This window comes from Theropithecus gelada, chromosome X (assembly GCF_003255815.1).
Source record: "Theropithecus gelada isolate Dixy chromosome X, Tgel_1.0, whole genome shotgun sequence".
NCBI classification, from domain to species: Eukaryota; Metazoa; Chordata; class Mammalia; order Primates; family Cercopithecidae; genus Theropithecus; species Theropithecus gelada.
The window spans coordinates 95097274-95103273 of record NC_037689.1 but is presented as its reverse complement, the minus strand read 5'-3'; the positions used below and the strand labels follow the sequence as shown (position 1 = coordinate 95103273).

The 6000-nt window shown below is 35.1% G+C and overlaps 1 protein-coding gene across 5 annotated transcripts in view; it reads right to left on the bottom strand.

Annotated features, from left to right (window-relative positions):
- The window catches only part of DIAPH2 (diaphanous related formin 2), a 931860-nt gene that overhangs the window by 652519 nt on the left and 273341 nt on the right, over positions 1 to 6000 (bottom strand). The window lies entirely within an intron of this gene.

Genomic DNA, 6000 nt, shown 5'->3' with positions numbered 1-6000 from the left:
ACACACACACACACACACACACACACACACACACACACACAGCATCAGGTTAAATGAAAGGGATACCAATGTGCCGAGTGCTTTAAATATATAACCTTGTTTAATTCTCACAATACTACCAGGTAAACATTAGTCTATTCATTTTATGCATGAGAAAATTCAGTCTCCGAGGTTACAAGTATCACAGCTGGAATGCAAGTATGTGCGAATTTATTTCCTCTGGCTTTTCGTACTATACCACGCTATCTTTAATGGGTTTTACACTTACCTCACTGTCTCTTACTTCAGTTTCTTCATTGGTAAAATAAAGAGTCTGTGCTTAATAACTTCTAAGATCCAGACTAACTCTAAAATTATATAAAATCTATGATTCTTGTAGCATTCAATTCAAATAAGTCCAAAATCTAAAGAGTAAATGCTCAATAGAAAATTTTCAAAGAAATGGAGGGAGAAGTTTACAGAAAAAGAAATTTTATGCTTTACAGAAATCAAAATTTTTTTGGAATAAATGAAAACAGACACGACATACCAAAATCTTGGGGATGCAGCAAAAGCAGTATTAAAAGGGAAGTTAATAGCACTAAAGACCTACCTGAAAAAGTTAGAAAAATCTCAAATTAAAGATCTAGCTTCACACCTAGAGGAAGCAGAAAAACAAGAGCAAATCATTGCAAAAGCTAGCACAGGAAATGAATAAAACCAGAGAAGAACTGAATGACATTGATACCCAAAAATCCACACAAAGAATTAACTAAACCAAAAGTTGATTATATGAATGCATAAACAAGATAAATGGACTACTACCTACATTAAAAAAGAAAAAAAGAGGCCATCCAAATAAGCACAATAAAAAACAACAAAGGTGACATTACAAATGATCCTGCAGAAAAACAAAAGATCCTCAGAGACTGTTATGTATACTTCTGTGCAAACCAACTACAAAATATAGAGGAGATATGTAAGTTTCCTGGAAACACACAACCTCCCAAGATTGAATCGGGAAGAAACTGAAACCCGGAACAGACAAATATTGAGTTCCAAAATTAAATCAGTAATTAAAAAAACAAACAACAACAATGAAAAAAACTTAACGACAAAAAACAAACAAACAAAAACAAACAAACAAAAAAACCCAGAACAGACAGTTTCACAGCTGAAGTCTGCCAGACATAAAAAGAAGAGCTGGTACCAATTCTACTGAAACTGTTTCAAAACACTGAAGGGAGGGACTCCTCCATAACTCTATGAAGCCAGCATCACCCTGATAGCAAAACCTGGCAAAGAAACAACAGAACATGAAAACTATAGGCCAATATCTCTAATGAACATAGACACAAAAATTCCCAACAAAATACCAGCAAACCAAATCAAGCACATCAGAAAGTTACTTTGGCAAGATCAAGTAGGCTTTATTTCTGGGATTCAATGTTTGTCAACGTCGATAAATAAGTGTGATTCATCATATAAACAGAACTAAAAACAAAAACCATATGATCATCTCAATAGACATGGAAAAAGCCATCAATAAGATCCAGCATCCCTTCATGATAAAAATCCACAAGAAACTAGGCATACCTCAAAATAATAAGAGCTATCTATGACAAGCCCACGGCCAACATCATACTGAATGGAGGAAAGCTGGAAGCACTTCCCTTGAGAACTGGAATAAGACGAGGATGCCCACTCTCATCGTTCCTATTAAACGTAGTACTGGAAGTCCTGGAAGAGCAATCAGTCAAGAGAAAGAAATAAAAGATATCCAAATAGAAAAAGATGTCAAAGTATCTCTCCTCACAGACGATATGATCCTATACCTAGAAAACACTAAAGACTGCCAAAAGGTTCCTGGAACACAAACAATTTCAGTAAAGTTTCAAAATACAAACTCAAATGACTCTCAAGCTGAGAGCCAAAACAAGAACACAGCATCATTTACAATAGGCACAAAAAATGAAATACCTAGGTATACACATCTAACCAAGAAGGTGAAAGATCTCTACAAGGAGAGCCACAAAACATGGCTAAAAGAAATAATGAGTGACACAAACAAATGGAAGAACATCTCATGCTCATAAATTGGATGAATCAATATCATTATAATAGCCATACTGCCCAAAGCAATTTACAGATTCAATAATATTCCTACCAAACTACCAATGTCCTTTTTCACAGGCTTAGAAAAAACTATTCTAAAATTCACATGGAATCAGAAAAGAGCCCAAATAGCCAAAGCAATCCTAAGCGAAAAGCACAAAGCCAGAGGCATCATATTACCAGACTTCAAACTATATTGCTAGGCTACAGTAACCAAAACAGCATGGTACTGGTACAAAAATAGACACATAGACCAACAGAACAGACTAAGAGAACAAATAAAGCTGCACACCTACAGCCATCTGAATTTTGACAAAGTCAAACAAAAATAAGCAATGGAGAAAGGACTACCTATTCAATAAATGCTGCTGTGATAACTGGCTAGCTATATGCAGAAGAACAAAACTGAAACCCTGTCTTTCACCGTACACAAAAAGTAAGTCAGAATGGATTAAAGAATTAAATATAAGACCTCAAACTATGAAAATCCTATAAGAAAACCTAAAACACCATTCTGGACATCTGCCTCGGGAAATAACTCATGACTACATTCTCAAAAGCAACTGTAACAAAAATTGATGAGTGGGACTTAATTTAACTAACGAGCTTCTGCACAGCAAAAGAAACTATCAACAGAATAAATAGACAACCTGCGCAATGGAAGAAAATATTCACAAACTATGCATCTGACAAAGATCTAATACCCAGAATCTATAAGGAACTTAAAGAAATCAACAACCAAAAAACAAATAACCCCATTAAAAAGTGGGCAAAGAACATGAACATACACTTCTCAAAAGAAGACATATGGGCCAGGCATGGTGGCTCACACCTGTAATCCCAGCACTTTGGAAGGCTGAGGCAGGCAGATCACCTGAGATCAAGACCAGCCTGTCCAACATAGTGAAATCTCGTCTCTACTAAAAATACAAAAATTAGCTGGGCATGGTCGCGGGCACCTGTAATCCCAGCTACTGGGGAGTCTGAGGCAGGAGAATCACTTGAACCCAGAAGGCAGAGATTGCAGTGGGCTGAGATCGCACCATCACACTCCAGCCAGGGCAACAAGAGTGAAACTCTGTCTCAAAAAAATAAAAATAAAAATAAAAAGACATGCAAGAGGCTGACAAACATATGAAAAAATGCTCATAACACTAACGAAACCACAATAAGATACCATCTCACATGAATCAGCATGACTATTACTAAAAAGCCAAAAAAAAAAAAAAAAAAAAAACCCCAAAGAGATGCTGGCAAGGCTGTGGAGAAAACAGAACACTTATACACTGTTGGTAAGAATGTAAATTAGTTCAGCCACTGTAGAAAGCAGTTCGGAGAATTCTCAAATAACTTAAAACAGAACTACCATTCTACTCAGCAATCACATCACTAGGTTTAAATCCAAAAGAAAAGAAATCATTTCCCCCAAAAGACATATGCACTTTTATGTGCATCACAGCACTGTTTACAATAGCGAAGACATGGAATCGATCTAGGTGCCCACCAACAGTGGATTGGATAAAGAAAATGTGGTACATATACACCATGGAATACTATGCAACCATAATTTTAAAAAATCATATCCTGGCCGGGCACGGTGGCTCACGCCTGTAATCCTAGCACTTTGGGGGGCCGAGGTGGGTGGATTACCTGAGGCCAGGAGTTTGAGACTAGCCTGGCCAACATGGCAAAACCCCATCTCTACTAAAAATACAAAAATTAGCTAGGCGTGGTGGGCGCCTGTAATCCCAGATACTCGGGAGGCTGAGGCAGGAGAACTGCTTGAACTCGAGAGGCAGACAGTGCAGTGAGCCAAGATTGCGTCATTGCACTGCAGCCTGGGCAACAAGACCGAAACTCTGTCTCAAATCAATCAGTCAATCAATCAATCAATCAATCATACCCTTTGCAGTAACATGGATGCAGCTGGAGGCCATTATCCTAAGCAAATTAATGCAGGAACAGAAAATTAAATATTGCATATTCTCACTTATAAGTGGGAGCTAAATACTGGATATTCTTGGACACAAAGATGGGAATAGTCACTAGGGGCTAATAGAGAACAGAGGGAGGGAAGAGGGTAAGGATTAAAAAACTAATGGTCAGGTACTATGCTCATCGTTACCTGGATGATGGGATCATTTGCATCCCAAACCTCAGAATCATGTAACATACCCATGTAACAATCCTGCACATGTACCCCCTGAATATAAAATAAGAGTTAAAATTATTTTTAAAAAGGAAAGTAAAATAAAATTGCCTGTGAATATAAGAAAATGTGCTCAATCTCACTCTGTATTCAAAAAGCAAAAATTATAACAACAATGATTTACCATTTTCACCTCTGAGGTGGGCAAAGATTTTGGGAAAACAGATATTCATATATATTCTTTGTGACACTATAAATTGATACAAATTCATCAGAATGCAATTTCATACTATCGTTAAAATTTGTAAATGTACACAGCATTTTATCCAGGAATTTTACTTGTAGAATTTGTGAAACACAGCATATATAGAGTCATGTTCACCACAGAAATTCTTAAACAAGCAAAAGACTAGAACTAATCTAAATAGCCATTAATATGGGATTAATTAAATTAAGATAGGCCCATACACAACATTTTATGCAGTATGTAAAAAGAACACAGTAGATAAACACAAGCACCTACAGAATAATCTTCAGGCACAGTTGGTGAAAACAGCAAGGAATAAAAAACGAAAAATCATAAATGCACATATGTGTTGAGAGGCATAGACTATTTCTAGGAGAAAACGTGAAAAATTAGAATTAAGAAAACGTGAAAAATTAGAATTAATGATTTTATCTGGGCAAAATGCTGTAAGTCTGAGATTGAAGGGAGATTTACATTTGTTAAACTACCTTATTTTACTATATGAATAATTTGCCATAAGCATGAACACTTTGCTACAAGCAATTTTTTAACTTTAAAAAGTGATTATAATAAATGGTAATCACTTGAATCATTGAAGAATTCTTTAAATGTGAGGTCTACAATACCAAACAAGAAAAAAGAAAGGTAGGCCTAATAGTAGTAACTTTTTTTAAATGTCAAAATTCTTCAGAATAGTCTAATCACCCCAGATTTGTGTGTGCATATGAACTTCAATTTACAAAGAACAACGAATACAGCACAACAACCTCCAGTGTACATAATCTAAAACAAAACTTTCACACCTCTCTCTCAATATTCCAAAATTTATATTCTCATATTCTAAGGCATAATGTGACAAATCAGACAAATGAATGATAAAGGTGCTAATTCCAGGGGCATGAGAGTATGGATTGCTTCCATTTTTCAATTGCAAGAACTCATTCAGACAAAAAGTAATATCCTTAACTAAACTATCACTTCTGCAACAATTAGTGAAATAATCATGTTGAAATAAAATACCAAAAATTAATGAACCATAATTATCTATTATGAGATTGAGAAGCTACCTGTATAGTAACAAAATCATGTGTGAAATTCACAAGTGAATAAAGGATCTAATCATAAACAAAGCACTCTATTATCAAATCAGTAAACAATACTTATAAGGCACTGGATTTTGATATTAATACAAAATATCTAATTATAGCAAAAACTATAACATTTCCTAGGAATCCAAATTGATAAGTAATACAAGCATGACAGGAAAGACTATTTAAGACTATGGGACCAATCTTATTTCAATTTCATGAAAAATTCTGAGACTTTAGTGTTCTCTCACATTATTTTCTCTTATTTGATGAATCAACAGATTCACCTCCCCTGCTTCTCAATAAAAATGACAATTTCATAATGGAGCAGTGCAACACACATATTTAACAATAAAAGTAAAACCTGTATTTTCAGAATAATAATAACATTTATGTATAATAAAATTCAAAGGTAAAAGAAA